This window comes from Leptonychotes weddellii, chromosome 1 (genome assembly GCF_054177405.1).
Source record: "Leptonychotes weddellii isolate Sample4059 chromosome 1, ASM5417740v2, whole genome shotgun sequence".
In the NCBI taxonomy this organism is placed as follows: domain Eukaryota; kingdom Metazoa; phylum Chordata; class Mammalia; order Carnivora; family Phocidae; genus Leptonychotes; species Leptonychotes weddellii.
The window spans coordinates 119,895,812-119,917,780 of NC_138369.1; the positions used below are offsets into that span (position 1 = coordinate 119,895,812).

Sequence of the window (21,969 nt, forward strand, 5' to 3'; positions counted from 1 at the left end):
TCTGTATGTTTCAGGAAAACTGATGCCAAGGAAAAGGGGGTGCCCACAGGTAAAACAGGGAAAGGAACTGAGGAATGCTTAAGAAGATTGTCAGCATCCACTCAGCACCATTTATTGAGCATCTACTATATGGGTAGGTGCCAGAAGCCCTGTGTTAGCACAGGCAGACACGGTATGCTCTAACTGTGCATGAAAAATTTAACAGGCATTAAATCAGATAAAAAAAGTAAATGCAAACAGACAAAGGAAACCAAAATAAATACAGTAGTCTAGGAAAAAAAAAACCTCTATGAATGAAACAGGAATGAAATGGAGGAAAACATTTATTCTGATTGAAGAAAAATATGTAGTATCTCTCAATGCAAACAAAACTGGGTAAAGACTAAGCAATTTATTTACACTGCAATTTAAGTTTTTGTTTAGAAAGAGTGTGTACATTCATTAATGGGAAAGGATTTCTGGAGATAACTTTTAAAAACCCCAGTAACAACCTTCCAGCATTTTTCAGAAGGCTCCCTTAACCCTCACACTTCGCCACAAGAGGGTGCACACTTCCTTTTTAATAGGGTAGCCAAGGGAAACTTAAATTCCCACCTCTGCTCTGGCACCTCTCTCTGGGACCCCTGAGCCTCAGGATAATGAGCATCTGCACAGTTATGTAGGTCAAACCCTTTTCACATGTATTATCTCATGTAATTCTAACAATAGCTCTGTGAGGGTGGGAAGGGTGAAAAGTACCAACCTCATCTTTTTTTTTTTTTTTTTAAGATTTTATTTATTTGTGAGAGAGAGAATGAGAGACAGAGAGTGTGAGAGGGAGGAGGGTCAGAGGGAGAAGCAGACTCCCTGCTGAGCAGGGAGCCCCATGTGGGACTCGATCCCGGGACTCCAGGATCATGACCTGAGCCGAAGGCAGTCGCTTAACCAACTGAGCCACCCAGGTGCCCCAGTACCAACCTCATCTTAAAGATGAGGAAACACACTCAGAGGCAAAATGACTTGCCCAAGGGTAAAGGGGGAATGATGTTAGAGCCCAAACTTGAACTAATGTCTTCTGATTTCCCAATCCTATACACATTTTCCTTAGTTCCCTTTAAGAGCATAATCAAAACCCATAACTCAATCATTCAGTGCCTCCATCCATCCGTTCCACTTACTTTGAGCAAAGAATCATACACTGGGGAGATCCAGGAGGCTTTGCTTGCCTTTGCAGTGTTAAAGCTCTTTTTTTTTTTAAAGTGTGTGTTAACACCTGGCAATTACTTTTATGGGTTTCCAATGAGGTGAGAAGTGTGCTGACACTTGTCTACAGTGTTCTACGGCAGCATTCACATGGACTAGAATAATTTTAAGTGTTGCTTAGGACCGGGAAATTAACTGAAAACTCAAATTTCTTGGGCAGATCCTATGAGATTCAGGCTAAAATGTTAACTCCAAAGGCCTTCTCTTGTGAGAGACAGTATAGCACAAATGGTAAAGGGCTTGAACTTTGCAGCCAGACTGCATGGTTTCAAATCCAGATTTTACCACTTACCCTGTGACCTTGGCCAATTCCTCAACTCCAGTGTGTCTCAGTCTCCCCACGGCAGAATGGAGAGAAAAGCAACTCCTCCCTCAAGGTGTAATAGTGAAGATACCGATATCATCCATGCACCAAAGAGCACATAGCAGGCTCTCAAGCCACAACACACAGTCCTTATTGCAAAAGGACAGAATTCTGAATTACACTGATTGCTAAAGAAAACAACTTAATGTGCTTTATGTCACAGAACTGCATTTTATGACAATATGTACACATGAAAATATATTTAAATCCCTTAATAACCTATTTGCACAGCAGATTCCATCTTAAAGGATTTAGAGTATCGATATAGACTGCTAAGGAGTATACAGTTCTCCTATCTTTGCTTTTATGACACCGTGTGTCTTATCTGTGGCTGTCTTGATGCCAAGTCCTCATTCAGGAAAGAAAAGCAAAATGACAGAGCTCCTCTGGGAGGAGATAATAAGCTTTATGCAGCAGAGGGGAGGCTCCCTGCCCTAGAAACCTGAAGACCCAGGTTTTATCACAGTTCTGCCACTATCCAGTGTCCCCCGGATCCTGTACCATCATGGGCTTCAGATCCTTCTCATCAGGCTCCTCACTGGCCACAGAAGTGGGGCTGACCGAGTTTGCTGAGTGAGTGAATAAGCAGGAATGGGAGGAAGGCTGCACGGGCAGGAGGAAAGGTTAGTTTACAAACTACATGCATATATTTGTTAACTCAAGTCCTAGCCCAGTTCTGCCTTGCCAGGGTGCTGGGTCTGATCTCTAAGAATCTTCCCTCCCTCTCAGGTCGTTTTCCTAGTGGTGGTGTCACAGGGCCCAAAGGGACCCCAGATCACCATTTTCAGTCCTGTTCAATTTTCCAGATCAAATTCACCAGACCGTTAAGGCTGGGTGCTCCTGCACCTGGTTGAAGCCGAACTGGCACCTTTTGGTCTAAGATGGCACTGAGCCTAGCTTCATGTGGTCTCAGAGGTGGGGTGGCCCACTCTTTTGCAAGTCTGAATGCCTTCCAGCTCCTTCCAAGGGCCCCAACAGACCTCTGATCCCTTCCCATTTCGAACATCACACTCCTTTTAAGACTGCTCTCTAAATTCCTGTTTAGTTTGGACATCTCTCTTGCATGACTCCTGTGGGGTAGAGATAATTCTGTGGCTACATCCCAGTGAATGGTGAATACCTTTTACAGCTTTGGCCTCAGATTTTATTTGATGTCCCCATGGGCTCTGGTGCCTCTCCCGGGACGTGACTTCACACACGCAATATGTGCAAGATCACTTCCTACCCAGGCAATGGCAATGTCTTAACTGCATTCACAGGACAAAGGACTGCAGTGCCTCCTAGGCTCCCTCAGGAATGTTTCCACTTGCTCACCAACTGTGGCTGTTAATTTTGCAGCAGGGAGGCTCCTCTGTATCTTGCTCACAACCTGAAATGCCCAGCAGGGGGCACCATGGAGGGAGGAATCACCTGATTGCAGAGTTAAACAGCCACACTCTTAGGGTTTCAATTTAGGCTTCATGGACAGTCAGCAAGGTTGGACTGCATGACGCTGGGGACGTGCCTGAGTATGGCTTCTACAAGAGTGTAACAAGACTCTTTCTTTTGACCCTGATATGCAAAACTGTGCAATCAGAACTGGGTGGCAAATCCATGCTAGGAAGGGCCATGATCTCAGTCATCAAAATTAGAACTAGAAAGCCCTCCCCAAATGTAAGCAGGAGAGCTCAGTCGTAAATGCCTTCTATATATGGGGCTTTTGATACTTCTCTTGGGATTCCAATTTACAAGCTAGCAAGTCTCTCCATGAAACAGCTTTTTTTGATATTTAGCGTTAATTTTTATTTCTTTTTATGTACTGCTTTGATTGGTTCTAAATACATTTTCTCTTTCCATGATGTTTACATCCTTCACATTCTTAGGGACTGTTATCATATCCCCTTTAATCATCCTTTGGCCAAGCTATACATATTTAGCTCCTTTCATCTCTCCTATGTCCTTCCTTCCAGCAGTGTTGGCTCCTCTTTAAATTCCTTCTAATCTGTCAACATCTTTCTGGAACTGATGCATACCCGCCCTTAATAAACATGCTAGGTACTCCCTGTTTCCTAAGAGTTTCCCAAAGACTCCTATAGTAAAAAGAATACTGGGCCAGGAGTCAGAAGTGATAGTTCTAATCCTGGCTCTGCTGTAAGCCTCAGTTGTCCCTTCTATAAAGTGGGAGTGGTACCTCTTCTGATTTGAGAGAAGATAAAATATAAAAACACTTTGCAGATTATAAAGTACTATTCAAAAAGAATATGCATATATATTACTCATATAATTTTAAAAGCCTAAACAAAGAAAAATAAGATTGGAATCCTCCCCACAGCAACATTTAATGGTTATTAAATCTGGTGGTAGCATCAGGAGTAATGGTTACCTTATTCTATGGATTTGATGGGCTTTTAAATTTCAATTTATGGAATTACTCATTTATTTACTCACTGAAAGTATTTATTGAACTTCTATATGCAGGACAGTGGGCTGGATGATATGGGTGAACATAGACTTGATATTTTTTATTTCAATGTATGAAATTACTCATTTACTCATTAAAAGTATTCAACCTCTACTACATGCAAGACAATGGGCTGGATGATAAGGTAAACATAAAAGAAGCACTTCAAGAAGTTGTCATCATCTCAAGTTCTCAGGAACTCACTACATACTTGCTTTCAATCACATAATATTAGAAAGCTGTTGCTGCTATACTTTAAAAAATTTTATTGAGGTATAATTAACATATAACTGTTGTTCCTTTGATTATGCTTTGAAACAGTAGAGTGATTTATTATTTCCTTAGAACAAATTGTAAGAAACAGAATTACTAGGTCAAAGGTTATGCCCATATTTAAGCCTCAAATTTCCAAATAGTTTCCCAGAAAGGGTGTGCCAGTTTATACCCTTACCACCAAAGTACAAATATCTCTTACCATACTATTGCCAACACTGGGTATTATCTTTTTCCCCATCTAATGGATTGCTTTTAGAAGTCATAAACAGGAGGAAATCTAAAATAAATTCATTTCTACCAACACAAAATATCCCCACGGGGTACCTATTTTGGTATTGCCTTCTGGTAGTTGAGTGTTCAATAGAATCTTTGAGTGCTTATTACTTTCCAGGCAATATACTGGGGGTTAGACCACAAAGATGACTCTACCCTCAAAGGACTCATAAATCCAGTGCAAAAGATAAATACCAATAATTACAGAATACTACGGAAAGTGCTCCTTCCTTAAGAAGTGCAACTAAAATGCAAAAGCCACACAGGCAAAGCAGCCGAGAATAGTCAGGAAGGCTTCAAGGAAGTGGTGACATCTGAGTTGGGTTTTGAAGGGTAATAAGCTTCAGGGTAAGCTGAGGTCATGACCAGAAAAGGAAGAAAGGAGAGTAATCCAGGCACAGGACCCAGTTGCTGGTTTGTGTAGCCACTAGAATCCTCCCCACAGCAACTTTTATTATATAAAATCTTAGCAATCCACATTCAAGCCTCATGGGTAGGTTCAGGGTTATCATCTCTCTTTATCATTTGCAGTTGCATTTCTGTCCATGGAAAAGCAATCAGCAAATCTTCCCGCTACTTCATCCAACAACTGAAGGTGCAAGATTTCTCCTCCTTCCTTCACAGAGAACACTTTCACAAAAACAAGTAGGGAGACATTTTGTTGAATACAATCTTTAAAAATTAGATTGTCAAACTGTAAGAGGATATTTAATCCTTAATGACCCTTAAATAATTTCCTCATTTAAGAAACAAAACAAGCAAAGGGGGAAAAAAAATAAGAGAGAGAGAGAGAGACAAAGCAAGAAACAGACTCTTAACTATAGAAAACAAACTGATGGTTACCAGAGGGGAGGTAGGTGGGGGATGAGTTAAACAAGTGATAGGGATTAAGGAGTGCACTTGCTGTGATGAGCACCGGGTATTGTATGGAAGTGTTGAATTACTAAGTTGTACACCTGAAACAAATATGACACTATGCTAACTAACTGGACTTCAAATAAAAACTTAAAAAAATAGTTTTCTCAAATAAGGTAGGAGGGAATAGAAATGAGATTAATAACTCCCTTCTACTAAAAAATAATCAATTGGATCTACACAAAATCCAGTTTAAAAATAGTATGGGGCACCTGGGTGGCTCAATAGGTTGAGTGGCCAACTCTCGATTCTGGCGCAGGCTGTAGTCTTGGGTTCCTGGGATTGACCCCCGTGCTGGGATCCATGCTCGACAGGGAGTCTGCTTGAGGATTCTCTCTTCCTCTCCCTCTGCCCCTCCCCCAGCCCCTGCTCACACTCACGCTCTAAAATAAATAAGTAAATCTTAAAATAATATAAAAATCTATTTTGACATCATATCATTTTCAAATAATAAAAATATCCCTAAAAGCTGCCCTTTTATGTGTTTTCACAGGTCAGTAGTGGCAAATATAAATACCCATGTCTGGAATCTAACTGTTCTGAAAAACTCTTACAGAACATGAATTTCTGCAGCACACTTTAAATGGGGGTGGAGGAGACAACTGCAACTATACTGGGTCAAAAGCCTCTAATTTATTCCATAATTTTCAAAGCTGAAAACACCTCTCCAGGTCACTAATCCTCTGGTGTTTAAACTGCAGAGGACTTAAATAGAATTGGCAGAAAATCACATACAAAAGGGCCTCTCTGGTCTTTTATAAATCATTAGAAAATGACTTCTGAATTACTTTGTCAATTATTTTCACTTAAATTTAAGCCCTTCAAATTGCACCCTATGGCTCAAATATCTTCCTAAAGGCTTTGTTGTCAAAAGGCAAACAGATCTTCCCTCAATCTAAACGACAGCCTGTTTTTCTCCTGTCTCCCTAGGAATCACCACCACCTGCTGGAATGCAGCTGGGCTTGGCTGGGAGCAGACACTTAACATCTCTGATGCTGCATGCATCATGGAGACAGCTTCTCCTGCCCGGAGCTCTAGGGGAAGGCTATGACCCCAGAGCCCAGGTAAGCAACCACACAGAGCTTTGGTTTCTGTCCAGGCCCACAATGCAGCCCAGATCCCAGCTGAGGCTTCAGACCATCTGTCACTGAGCCCAGGATTCACAGGTCAAACCTGTGTTCAGATATGGGAAATTATCAGTTATCCCATCTTTATTAAAAGTAAAGATGCCACCAGGTTTTGTCTGGTTTTTTTGTTTTTTTTTTTCGGTTGTCAAAAAGCAAAGGGGATCCTCACACATAGAAAACCCACAATATATCTCGTGGTTTGTTTATAAATTTAGAAGGATAGAAGTCAAACAAGGTGAAAAATAAAATATTTACCTATTTATTCATTCTTCATTTAATCAGTAAGCACCTACTATGTGCTAGCCACTGTGCTGGGCTGGGGATACTGAAATGCATGGCTCACAGCTCCTGTTCTCAAACATTCAGTTTGATACAGACGACACCATTTTTCTCCTTTGTGTTTCATGGCTATCTGCCAGATTTCAGAACTAGAACTAGTTCTGAACTACAGAACTAGACTAGACTACTTATTAATCTGATAATACTATTATTCATCTAACCTCACAAATACAGTCATTTGAAGACTTTTTTTTTCAGTTTATACTATAAGCATAATAGTTAAAAGTGAATGCCCATTCTGTGTCAAACATTTTCTCTATATTAACAAGCATAATCCTTTAAGCTAGCTACTCTACTACTTCCTCTTCACAGGTGAGGAATCCAAGCTCAGAACCATAGGTGACTTGCCCAAAATCATATACCGAGTAAGAGTCTACGCCAGGATGTGAACTAGGGTCTGCCCAACCGGAACTTATGCTCTTAACTACCAAGCTCTGTAGCCTCCATTTACTCAACAGCCTCTCAAGATTAGTTGACAGTCTGTTGAAATGGAAAGAATTTTTAGATATTTTCTGAGGAATTTTCTATCGAAGGCACAGGGGCAAAATACTCCAATAACCTCTCAGAGATAAGTTCAGAAAGTTACTGGTTTGCAAACAGCTTACCAGTACACTGACAATTTTATAAACCCAACAGTAACAAAGGGAGAATACCTTGCAGCCAGCAAAAGTACAGTTTTGAAGCTGCTAGTTATAAATTTTGATTTTTATTAAACTTCTTAAATTCCAAGAGCTTGGCCTTTTCGACTCAGCATTCTTTCTTTCCTATTCAAAATCCCTGGGCTAATGTGTCTGACTGATAAACACATAATGAAAAATGAACTGGTACCAACAGCAAGTGTACCTGGTACTACGAATGACTGCTATTTGTCAGGGTCAAAAAGCCTAGAATTCGCCCTGAACAGAGCTCTGGGCCCAAAAGGATTACAGATAAGGACTCGAAACCCAGAACAGAAAGCCATGGGAAGGGTGACAACAAGAACCGGTCATTAGGATTACAAAAATAACAATAGGGCCAGCTTCCCGGCCACGGCAGCCTGTACGATCACTCAGGGCCCTGCACCTCACTTTGTTTAATGCTCTCCTGGGGCCACAGAGGAATTCTTAATAATTTTATCTTTGAATTTGTGTTCTGAAAGTGAAGTTCAATAGAATAGCGGAGCATGTGTACAAGCAGAGGAGATACAGGTAATGTGCATGTTGCTCTGTTTGTCATCCCGATTGCATGGAGCATTCATGCCATCCTAGGAGCACAGAATTCTGGTGGACCCACCATACGTGGGATTTCAGCAAGACTCAGAGCAAGCTCAAGGTAAGCACGTGAGGTCAATGACTGAGTGAGTGGAGGTGCAGACCCAAGAAAGAATGCTTTCCATTGGCACCAGAATTTGTCTTGAAGGTAGAAATAAGGCAATACCGTCCTAAGAAACACAACCAACCAAGGAACCCTATACTATCCTTTCTCCCTCATGTTACTTTCCCATGTTAGCTAACCACTTACACTGAAAATGATCATGTCTGATGTAAAAGGAAGGGAAAAGATAGGGCAATCTGTAGCTTATTTCCCATTAGTCCTCACTGTCAGTAAGCCAAAGGGAGTGTTGGTAGAACATGCACATATTACGTGAAATAAAAATGGCTGAGTTTGTTCGGTGCAGTATTTCCACTGTTCCTGTAAGAACAATGTATGAGCTACAAAATATAAATTTTCTAATGTCCGTGATTTTGCATATGGATTAAATGCTTCTATTTGCATTTTAAACTCAGATGTGGAATTTAAGAAACAAAACAAATGAACAAAGGGAGAAAAAAATGAGAGAGACAAACCAAGAAACAGACTCTTAACTACAGAGAACAAACAGATGGCTACCAGAGGGGAAGGAAGGGGTGGGGGGACGGGTGAAATAAGAGTACATTTATCATGATGAGCACCGAGTAATGTATAGAACTGCTGAATCACTATATACCTGAAACTAACATAACACTGTATGTTAACTCTGCTGGAATTAAAATTAAAAACTTAATAAAAATAAAATAAACTGGCATCGTACCTTATAAAGGTAAACAGTAAAATTCATCATAATAATTAAAATTTTAAAATTTCCCTTACTTAGAGTGACATGAAATAGCAAATAAAGTACACCATGACAAGTCAAGACAGAGACCATGGACGAAAGGGAAAAGCTCTATATTTCAGTACCTTTAAAAGACTTTTTCCCTGTGTTTTTGAAAAAGGGCCCTCCCATTTTCACTCTGCACAAGGCCCAACAAATTTGGAGCAGCCTTGACAACAATAACAGATGAAAGGATTCAGTTATGATTGATTCATTGCCTGTTTCCAGTCAAACTTCAAATCAAGAGGCGAAAGACTCGATAATTCAATAATAAAGTATAAAAACATGACTGCTTGGAATTCTGACTTTGGTGAAATCAACTCATCAACGCACTCACACAACCTTCTTCCACCACATGCAACCACCCAGAGAATCACAGAAAACCAAGGGTATCCAGTCTGAAAAGGAGGAAAAAGATTTTTACATCGAGTCTGTCAGAGACACCTCTCCTGGGGTCCAAGACTGTGCAGCAGGGTTTCCCTGTGAGGGAAGAACATGCAGATAGGACAAGTGGGATCACTGACACGTTTTCAGTGCAAATCTCTGTATGACACAAGCTTCAGCAAATGACTTATTGCTCATGTGCACCTGTCCTATTTGGCACTTTAGAGGAGAAAGATAACTGCTTATGTTTGATAGATGTTTTAAGACTTAATAAGCATACGCACTTTCATATACAGTCTTATTTTATTTCTACCATAGCCACGTTAGGGACTCGGGAAAAGTAATTTTCAATAACATTTTTATTATCAGTATTCCAATGCTAAAAGTCATGTTGCTTTTAATGTTCTTGACCTGGGTAGTGGTTACACGGGTATTCACTTTAGACTCATTCATGAACCTTCATATATGTGTTTTATGTACTTTTGTGTATAAATCTGCAACAAAAAGAACAAAAGGTAATAAATGTTCACTGCAGGAGATTGGAAAAGAAGGTTAAAACTCTCCCATATTCCCAAAGAAAACTATTAACAACTTGATGCTTCCCCCCCCCTTTTCTTTTCTTTTTGAAAGAGAAAGAGAACGCGCACACGTGAGCAGGGGAGGCGGGGCAGAGGGAAAGAAAAAATCTTAAGCAAGCTCCTTGCTCAGTGTGGAACCCAACTCGGGGCTCGATCTCATGCCCTGAGATCATGACCTGAGCCGAAACCAAAAGTCGGATGCTTTATTGACTGAGCCACCCAGGCACCGCTCCCTTCTTTTTTTTTTTTTTTTTTTTTTTTAAAGATTTATTTATTTGACAGAGAGACACAGCGAGAGAGGGAACACAAGCAGGGGGAGTGGGAGAGGGAGAAGCAGGCTTCCCGCCGAGCAGGGAGCCCGATGCGGGGCTCGATCCCCGGACCCCGGGATCATGACCTGAGCTGAAGGCAGACGCTTAACGACTGAGCCACCCAGGCGCCCCCCCTTCTTTGTTTTTATAAAACTGGAATCATGCTTTCCATGATGTTTCATCTTTTCTCTCCAACATATCACATTTTTATAAAGCATTAAAAATTCAACATAGGGGGAGCCTGGGTGGTGCAGTCGGTTGAGCACTGGACTCTTGGTTTTGGCTCAGGTTGTGATCTCATGGTCTTGAGATCGAGCCCCACCTCAGGCTCTGCGCTGGGCACAGAGTCTGCTTGAGATTCTCTCTCCCTCTCCTTCTGCCCCTCCCACTCGTGCTCTCTCTCTCTCAAATAAATAAATAAATCTTAAAAAAAATTCAACATAGTATTGCTTAAAGATAAATCCTAGTTAATAAACGAATTCCTTATTGCTGGATATTTAGGTTGTATCTACTTTTATTTCCAAAATTACCAGAGGGCACTTCTTTCTCTCTCATGGACAAGGTAACAGCTCATGCAGGTTGATGACCTTATTGTTGCTGTGTGCAGAGCCAGGGAAGGCTGCAGCTCACTGGGTTTGCAGGCTTATTCCTCTCCCTACGCTGCTCTGCACTTCCTCTGATCACAAGGGTTTAACTTGACAAATCAAAGGGGGATATCGTGAAAGACAATCTGCCCCTGTCCCTTTCCCACGAACGCTCTGCTCTCTCACCCTAAAAAAGGGGCACAGTCCACCAAGTTCAGGGTTTAGATCAGGAAGGATGTATTTCTGTGGTGCCCAGTCTGAGATAAAGGGCACCATCGCTGTCCTTCTGAGATGTACTGCCTGGACCCAAACGGTTACTTGGGAGGCCAGGGAGGGAGAATAAACTTTTCAAAGGTACAAGGTTGCAGGGTTCGAGGTTAATAGGGAAGTTCTATAAATATTTACTGAACAAAACTCTGCCTGTTAACTGGTGACACAGAGCAAGGTGTGGTTTTCCTTCCCGCCCCCAGAGGTGGCTGGGAAAGCTGGTCTGACAAACTAGTGGGAAATGCTGCCCAGCCAAGATGGAACCAAGAAATGCAAGAATGCTTAACAGGATTCAGGAAATGAAATGAGCCCAATCATCTTCTGTCTGCCCTCTCCCCCAAGTCCCCACAACTCCCACCCCTCATCGCTGAAGCCGGAAACCATAGAGGAGAAGACACTCATAAACAAAACACTGGCCACAAAAATGAGAGCCTGAAGTAGCTGACCAAACAAACAGCTCTGGTTGTAGTACACAGTTTAGCTGTTTCCCAACAGGTTGAAATGTCACTGGCACCATTTTATACTGCAAATGCCACTGGGTAGCAATAAAAATCATAAGTTGTGGGAGGCTGTACATAGAAAAAAAGTCCTAGCCTACCTCTGGTTTGGTGGGTGGTCTGAAAGTTCTCTTTTTGACAAGACCACGTCCATTCCTTTACACTCCTCGCTAACTGAAGAGCCAAGAACTCAAACCTAGGTTTGAGAAGGTGACCTTCCTTCAGGTAGAACCACAATTAAACCACTCCAGACTTAAGAGAATCTATCCTATCATCTAAGGACCCCACAGACCCCCAAACCTACTTGAAAACACAAAAATGTGTAGCCACAGTTTACTGGGAAATCCACCCCTTCCTGCCCCTAGTCCATTCTAATTTAATGTAATTCTAAAAAGTAAGCCTAGGGGCACCTGGGTGGCTCAGTCAGTTAAGCCACTGCCTTCAGCCCAGGTCATGATCCCAGGATCCTGGAATCGAGCCCCACATCAGGCTCTCTGCTCAGCGGGGAGCCTGCTTCTCCCTCTCCTCCCCACTCATGCTCTCTCTCACTATCTCTGTCTCTCTGTCTCTCTCTCAAATAAATAAATAAAATCTAAAAAAATAAAAAAATAAATAAAAAGTAAGCCTGTTTTCCATATAACTTAAGATATAGTCTATGTGGCATGACACATTTTGCCTGGGAACATCCCGAGTCAGCAGGGGGCATTCGATGGTACAGGAAGCCATCTTTCAGAGCTACTGATGCCAGGTGTACCAGACCGTTCGTAGCAACTACAGACGTAAAACCTGCTGGTTCCAAACATCAGCATTCCAAGGATAAGGGCTCCAAACGGCAGGCATTGCTCTGCTGTGGAGCTGCTTCTCACATGGCCAACTCCACATCCTCCCAGTAACAACAGGACTGATCTACTAGATGGTGATTAATTATTCTCCTGAGCAGCACTGGGGAGGCCAGCTAGGGTAGGATATAATTCAAAAGGACTAGCCTTGCTAGCACTGGAACCCTAGTTTAAACTGAATGTCTCTTCTGGGATAAAAAAAGGCAGGTCCATGGTATGAGGCATACTTTGATTTATAAGCTTCTAGGAGAAAGACTATATGAGAGTGGAACAGAAGTGGGGACAAAGCTCACAAGAACATATACCACCTTATGCAAGACACCTATTTATAATTTTTATTTAGATTTTCATTTAAATGATAGATTCTGGAGATAGAGATTCCTGTAGAAATTACCTGAAATATTTTTTTTTTAAGATTTTATTTATTTTTATTTGAGAGAGGGAGTACATGAGAGGGGGGAGGGTCAGAGGGAGAAGCAGACTCCCCGCTGAGCAGGGAGCCCGATGCGGGACTCGATCCAGGGACTCCAGGATCATGACCTGAGCCGAAGGCAGTCGCTTAACCAACTGAGCCACCCAAGGCGCCCTACCTGAAATATTTTATGGGAGAAGAGAAAATACTCTAATGTCTGGAAGCAGGACAAGAAAAGGATTTCTCTGATGCTTCAAGCTGAAAAGTTGATCTGTAAAGATCTAGGTATCCAAAGGTGGCTGTGATAAATTTGAATGTGGGCTCTTTTTCATTCTGGACCTGCCTTCTTTTGGAAGTGTAATTGGGCAAGAAGCAAAATAACAAACAAAAGCAAAAGCAGGTAAATCAAAGAAATAAGTCAGAGACACAGAAAACTCCAAAATAAATCATTTCCAAATCACTAGCAGTTAAGGACAATTACCCATGGAATTATCAATTATCTGTCAAGTATCAGTGGAATTACTATGTTTTAATTTTTTTTTTTTTTTAAAGATTTTATTTATTTGACAGAGAGACACAGCGAGAGAGGGAACACAAGCAGGGGGAGTGGGAGAGGGAGAAGCAGGCTCCCCACAGAGCAGGGAGCCTGATGTGGGGCTCGATCCCAGGACCCTGGGATCAGGACCTGAGCCGAAGGCAGACACTTAACGACTGAGCCACCCAGGCGCCCCTATATTTTAATTTTCTATGATTCTTATGCTTTCAACATTAATTATCTGCTTACTTCAAACTTATAAACAGGTACCCTTACTGCTTTGAAGAAATTTTAAAAAATATTTTGTTTGTCTATTTATTTTTCCATCCATCCATCCATCCATCCATCCATCCATCCATCTGAGAGAGTGAGAGAGAGAGAGAGAGAAAACGAAAGGGAGGAAGAGTAGAGAGGGAGGGAGAGGGACAAGCAGATTCCATGCTGAGCGGAGAGGCTGACTCGGGGCTCAATCTCACGACCCTGAGATCATGACCTGAGTGGAAACCAAGAGTCAGATGCTTAACAGACTGAGCCACCCAGGCACTCCTGCTGTGAAGAAATTTTAAGATGTTAACATATTTAAAAGCTCTGAAAACTAGTAATGCTCTGACATCAGCTCTTTTCACTATCCTTATGTTCTGGTATAGACACCTTCCCTGGGGTTGGAGGTCTCTGGTATTTATGGTGTAGGCACTCTGTTCTTACAGGATTAAAAAAATATATATATGGACAATGACTACTTTAATCTCTTTAATAGGTTGAGTGTCGCAAATATAAATTATAAAACTTTGCTTCCTACCACTTTTTTAGGTGGTCCTATTCAGCTTGCCCTCAGCAGCAGCAGCAAAGGCAGAGGAAGGACTAATGGGTCAGCATAATGGACACACCATTAAATATATGACGTACTGCCTGCCTGTGCTCAGTGTGTCAATGAACAAGTACTTTGTGCCTTAACACCAGAAGCAGCAACCGACAGACAGAACAATATGCCACAAAGCCTGTGGCTGTTACTATTGTGGGAAGTCAAACAGCAACCTTTTTAAATACTAATTTTCTTTCCCCCCAATAACAGATTATATAGATGTTCTCTCCCCAATTATAGAATTTGTTTTGTTTTCTTTTTTTAAAGATTTTATTTATTTATTTGAGAGAGAGAGCACGCACAAGGAGGGCGGGGAGCGGGACGAGCAGACTCCCTGCTGAGCTGGGAGCCAAGGATGTGGGGCTGGACCCCAAGACCCTGAGGTCATGACCTGGCCAAAGTCAGATGCTCAACCAACTGAGCCACCCAAGCGCCCTGAACTTGTTTTATTTCTAAAAATTCCCAACCAACAAATTGTAGGCCAGCAGTAGGAACTGGTAGGGCATATTATGTAACAATCATTAGAGGCTGAATTCCCCAACTCTGGATTTAGAATATACCAACTGTTACCCCCACCTCAACCTCCGCACACAGCCTGATGGGTAGCAACCCTGTTCCAGCAGGTCTGGCTACCCTGCATAATTTCAAAATCAGCCTAAGTCACATTTTGAGAAACCCATTCTCCAAGCTGTAGACACAAAGAACTCCAATGTCATTGATAATGTCAGAAATTCCATAAGGCCCTTTTACTTTTCTCCAGCCATTAAAATTATTTAAAAATATGTATAGTAACTCAACTCTCCCTTTTCCTGCCTGATTGCATTGAGAATGGTAATTTAACCTAAACATGTACATGCCAAGGCTATGTTGTAATAAATGATATAATTACCTAATAGTTTATTTATTAAAAGACTCTTGGCCTTGGGCGCCTGGGTGGCTCAGTTGGTTAAGCGACTGCCTTCGGCTCAGGTCATGATCCTGGAGTCACGGGATCGAGTCCCACATCGGGCTCCCTGCTCAGCGGGGGGTCTGCTTCTCCCTCTGACCCTCCTCCCTCTCATGCTCTCTGTCTCTCATTCTCTCTGTCTCAAATAAATAAATAAAATCTTTAAAAAAAAAAAAAAAGACTCTTGGCCTTAAAAACAAATGTCAAGAAGGGAAAAAAACAAGAAGTGGGGGGTCTTCATTTGAAGATAAACTCACTTAAAGAAATTAAGACATATAATCAATTACTGATTAGACACTAATGATTATAATTTATGCTGGAGTCCATAGTTCAAACAAGCAATTAAGGCTGATAGAAGAAGTGTAAACAATTAAATGAATGGACTAATTGCTCTTCTGAATGAGACTGGCCTCTTCCTCATGCAGACTTTGTGACCATCTATCCTGTAATCTCTATGGTAACTCCCATGCCACTTCCTCCCAGGAGCATATTTAAGAACTCTGAAAACTAGTAATATTCTGGAATGCAGAGTAGTGTTGTGTTTATGACCATCACTTCTTCCTCTGGGTAATTCTGAGGAAAAAAACTTCAAGTTGTTTTACTAACCAGTGTGAAAAAAAAATTAGTGCTTACAATCAGATTTGGAATTAGCCAGGATATGATCTCTCATTGAAAGACAAAGGCACTATTAAAATTAGCAAAGTTGCAGTGTGTTAAAAGGGTCCCTTATACCAAGCCAAAAACATGAATTAGCTTGGCTCAGGGAGAAAAGAGCCTATTCCTGAGATAAATCAGGCAAGGACTCATCTTCAACAAAAATTTAAAGTACACCAAAACCACAGCAGCATTTTCGCTTTTATTCCTCTTGCTGATTTAATATGTGACTAGAAACTCTTTAAAAGTGGGGCTATATCCTAGCTCAGTTGTTTCAAGCCAACCAGCATCAGAATTCCTTAGAGGACTTGACACACACTTTACAGGACCTCCCTCCCTCCTGAGTTTCTGGTACAACAGATCTGGGATGGGGCCCAAGAATTTGCACTTCCTACAAAGTTCCCAGTTGATGGTAAGAGGACTACACTTTGAGAATCATTACCGCAGCTTATATGTTCCATGGGATGTATAAAGGCGAGAGGATACTTACTTTTCTGTGGGGAACATTCCCTCAAAAGCACTGGAAAGCTGCAAGGTGAAAGGATCCTTCAGGAAATGCCCACATAGGTCCACACTTTGCCTCTGACACTGGGAATTTATTATTTGTTGATCTTTAATCTATGTATTATAAACCTCTCCAGATGACTTTGAGACCTTCTGAAGCAAAAGAGAGCAATTCCCTCAGCCTGGGACAACATGGATCTTGTCCCCTACAAGTATAAATTCTAAAATAAGACACACCTAAATTCAAATCTTGCCTTTCTCTTACTAAATGGTGAGCTCTTGGGCAAGTTATTTCATCTCTGGGCCATCACTTCCTCATCTACAAAATGGGACTCATAATAGTACCTATAACTCATAGTGTGGTAGTAAAAATTCAGTGAAAGAATAATACAGTTGACCTTTAACTAATGCAGGGGTTAGGCATGCTGACCCCCCCATGCAGTCAAAAATCCCCATACAACTTTTGACTCCCCCAAAATTTAACTACTAATAGACTACTGTTGACTAGAATCCTTACTGATAACATAAACAGTTGGTTAACACATATTTTCTATATGTGTTATACACTGTATTCTTACAATAAAGCTAAAGAAAATGATATTAAGAAAATCATATGCAAAATATATTTACAGTACTGTAGTACAAAAAATTGCATAAGTGGACCCATGCAGTTCAAATCCACATTGTTCAAGGGTCAACTGTGTATCTACAGCTCTTAGCCCTAGGTCTAACTCTTAGAAAACTCAGTAAAGGTCAATGCTATCATGCCTGCTCCTTGCTGGAGATTTCGAGAATTCTCACATTTGTAACCCAGGATCTCTTCCTCCACTGATAACTCCCACCTACCCGGATTGCAACAAGAGGCCAAGACGGGAGAGAACATCTCCTGAGAAAACATCATTACCAGTCCCCTTGGAACTCTTGTCCTCCTGCCATCCTTATACCTTTGCTCCAATCCAGACCCTCCATATATGCTAATGTATGAGGTCTAACTGGTGTACTTTCACTCAAGTCCTCCAGGCACCCTAAATTCTTTCATCATTTTCAAAAAACCATCTTTTTGGAAAAGGGAAGAAAGGTGTGGGCCATCATTAATTCAGTCATCTGAAGATAAGCAAACCATTACCACCTGAATGCATGCCATTTCCCTTGAAATCTATGTATTTCAGTACACATTCTATCCTTTTAAAAAATGTTTCGGGGTGCCTGGGTGGCTCAATCGTTAGGTGCCTGCCTTCGGCTCAGGTCATGATCCTGGGGTCCTGGCATCGAGCCCCGCATCGGGCTCCCTGCTGTCGAAAAAATAAATAAAATCTTTAAAAAAAAAAAAGTTTCAGTTTTATAACATTTAAAAAAATTTTTTTTAAATAATTTTATCTATTTGAGAGAGAGAGACAGAAAGTGAGAGAGAGCATGAGCAGGGTGAGGGGCAGAGGGAGAAGCAGATTCCCCGCTGAGCAGGGAGCCTGATGCGGGGCTCGATCCTGGAACTCTTGGATCATGACCTGAGCCCAAAGAAGACGCTTAACCGACTGAGCCACCCAGGTGCCCCTCAGTTTTATAACATTTTTGTTATATAGAGAAGAAATTAGGAAATTAAGACCACTAGTAATTCTATCACAAGATAACCACTGTTAGTAATCTGATGAGTGTTATTACAGTTGGGTACATGCTTATGAAAATGGGATCATACTATTTATTTCTGTTCTGCAATCTTTTTTTTTTTTTTTTAAAGATTTTATTTATTTGAGACAGAGAGAATGAGAGAGAGAGAGCACATGAGAGGGGGGAGGGTCAGAGGGAGAAGCAGACTCCCCGCCGAGCAGGGAGCCCGATGCGGGACTCGATCCAGGGACTCCAGGATCATGACCTGAGCCGAAAGCAGTCGCCCAACCAACTGAGCCACCCAGGCGCCCTCTGTTCTGCAATCTTTTTCACTTAGTACATTGTACAGGTTTTTAAATATTCTTCTACATTAATTTTAATGGCTGCAAAAGATTTCATGGCATGGTTGGACAATAACTTACTTAACCCCTTGGAACCTTTTCTCTCTCACACCTGCTGTGCACGTTTAGGATCCAGAAGAAATAAATACATGTATTTACTATCCCTGCTCTCCATCACTGGGCCATGTGCAAGGATAGAACTGCTGGATTGATAAAGCTAAAGGAATTATTACCTAATGAACTTATAGCCTGACTTTCTTAAATCAGAGAAAAACACTTGAACTGATTAAAAATACTTCTATTTGTTTCTGTACATTCTAATATTGGAGAGCAGGTAGTCACAAACTTCTTTTGTACTTCAATGTAGGTAGAACATTTTCCCTCATTTTTGTTTTAATGAGAAATTTAATTTTGTCAATGAAATTAAATAGGAATATACTTTACATACATTCCCCAGGGTCTAAAGAGAATAAGAGGATTTAAAACATTTTTTTAAAATAAAGAGAAAGAATGAAGACTTATCTAAGCTATTTACTATGCTTCAGCTCTGTATTCACTACAGGGACAATGCAGAGTGGTTGGGGGAAACAAATCGAAGTCTTATACTGCACTTTTAATTAGTTGATGTTGTTAAAGAATCAAAGACCCCATGTGAGGAACACTCCAACTCTTCCTATTTATGCTGTGCTTATCAAAAAGCTCTCATAAAACTGATGATCATGAGTACAGGAATCCCATTCCAACAGAGCATTCACCAGGAAGCGCAAACAGCCACGGCCTCCACATCCAGCACAGACACCACTTCAAGGACCTGCAGGGGTGCACTGTGCTTGAAAGGGACCATCTGCCCCCTCCAAGTCTCGTTTCTCACTAACTGCTTCAAAGCATAAATGTCATCCCATCTTGGGAGGACCAATATTACTAGGAAAGATGCAGAAAAGATGATATATATTATCTACTAGAATCAACTCATATATCCCTTACGAAAAGTTAAATTACTTATCACTTCTTGTAACAAGGCATCCCTGGGGGGCACCGAGGGATATACCACTGTTCATGCACAGCAGATGCAGCAGCTGCCCAATCCGAAGAGAGCAGCAGGGCACAGCGACCCTCTCCCACTACTAAGCAGACTCTTCCTCTTGATGTCCCAGTGCCTCAAATTTAAAATTTTACTTTCTCAAGCCCATCCCTCTCTTCTGATTTCCATGTTACACTTAATAAAACAATACCATCACCCTTCTCCCAAAGATCCCTGGTTCAGGATCACTGGGCCATCTCTGATTATTCTTCCTTACCTTCACTAGACTTGCATATCCAATCACTACTCATCAAGCCCTGTTTCTTCTCTCTTCATAATAGCTCTTCCATCTGCCTCTTTCTTTCAGCTTTCTTAACCAATACCCTCGTTCAGGTCCTTATTACCCAAACACCGAAACATAACCATAGTCTCTTAACTGGTCTCCCCAACCATTAGTCAGTTCCATCCTCGACCATCCATTTTGGTCATACCTTTCTGCTGATCAGAAATTCAGATGGCTACAGAATAAAATCTGAATGTCTTCATCCAACACTCAAGATACTCCACGGTTCCAGCCATATCTCTGGCCCAGCAAAATTGGTCTCTTTGGTCTCTTCTCTTCCTGAGCACATTTATACATGCACTCCCGTGTTTCCAGAGTACTCTTGACACCCATCTTTTGCATTTGGAATGTCCTTCCCACCTTCCCACCCTTCTCCTCTTCCTTAAATGTATTCATACTTGAATGTCTAGCTCAAATCCAACCTCTTCTACAAAGCCATAAAAAAAAAAAGCTACCTATCTCCTCTGTACTCTCATTCATTCAAAAACTATTTATCAAGTTCTAATGATGTACCAGGCACTAAGCTGGTTGCTGAGCATGAGGACATGAAAAAAAAAAAAAACAACACAGATATGGTTCCTGTTTTTATATTTTTCTGTGTGAGTCATATCTGCACCAACTGGCGTAAACTTTCGAGAGGCTATATCTCACACTTTGTCCCCCTCTTAATCCTCCAGCACTCCTAGCATTGTGTCAGGCATGTGGCAATTGGTCAGTACATGTTTGCTGACTGATTTTTGATTAGTGCTTAGAGATCCAATTTATCCATGTATCTATACCCTGATCTGCCTGTGACAAAAGCTATTTATGCATTCAAGCTAACTGGCTCATATCTGAAGAGGCTAACCTTTAGTAACACTACGCTCTAAAACCAACTGGGCTAACTGGCCACCTGACCAAGAACAATAACATTCTTTCCCACAGAGAATGTGAGCAGTTTGCCATTGGCACTGAAAGCACTTTGTGAAACCCTGATGAAGCAGCAAAAGGCACTTCTGAATGGCAACAGGAGACAGTACAGGTGGGTTTTGCCTTCATATGTCTAGGCAACAAAACATGGGTTTGGTCATAGATTCCCATTCATATAATGCCTTTGGTATTTCTTATAGACTCATAACCATTTCATCTCATATAAATTTAGGAGATATGCAAAAGATCTGTCAAGCATCCAAAACACACATCAATCCAGCAAATATTTACCAAACACCAAGAAGAGGCAACACACTCTATAAAGAGTATGGGCTTTGAAACTAAGAAAACCCGGGTTGATTCTTAGATATACCACTAACTAGCTGTGTGGAAAGACATCTGACCTTGCTTAGCTTTGGTTTCCTTCTCTGTAAAACAAGGATAAGGCCACCTACCTCACAAGGTTGCTTTGAGGATTAAATGAGGTAATGCATGCAAACTATTTGGCACAGGTAGCTATTCAGTAGGTGGGTTGTTGCTACAGTTGAAGGAGAAGAACAGCAAGCAGCAGAGGTATTCACAGTGCTGGGCATTGTGCTTAATTAGCATCGCTGCCTATTAGCACTGCCAACAAGACAACCTCAAGGGAGACCCTGACTTAGAGAAATAAGGTGAATATATATATATATGTATATATATGTATATATATATATAAGACTATCTTATGCCTTGGAACTCTGTCATTAAAGTCTAAGTAATGTGGAGAACCAGATGTTTCACTGACATCACAAGCAACATTATCCCAAACTATTATGAAGCAAAACATCTCCAGCTTTACTCTCACGTCATAGTCACTTGGTGCTTTCAACAATTCAAACTGCTTTGGGGAATATAGGTCAGTGATAGAACATTTGACTGCACTTTAAAGCACTTTCATCTATTTTATCTTGAGCTAAATATAGCCTGTAAACTAGAAAGCCAGTATGTTCCAAAAACCAATGCTGGTTCTTTAGGGGAGGTAACGCGGAATCCAAAACTAGTGTAAGAATTCGGCTCCCTTGCAGGCCACTGCAAAGAGGACACCTAGCATATAGTAGACACGCAAATGTCTGCTGAACATAAAAATGAGTTTCAGTTATACAATGAACCTGTACATCCAGTGTAATGGAACACATGGGATGTCAATGCAATAAATGTTTTTATGAGTAAGAATTCCAATCTTTAGAATCAGAGAAGGAAATACAAATGCCCAGCTTCCTGAGAACAAAGAGTACCTGAAGAAAGTAC

General features: G+C 41.2%; 1 protein-coding gene across 10 annotated transcripts in view; it reads right to left on the reverse strand.

Annotated features, from left to right (window-relative positions):
* The window catches only part of IGF2BP2 (insulin like growth factor 2 mRNA binding protein 2), a 163,582-nt gene that overhangs the window by 82,914 nt on the left and 58,699 nt on the right, over positions 1-21,969 (reverse strand). The gene's annotated exons all lie outside the window — the stretch shown is intronic.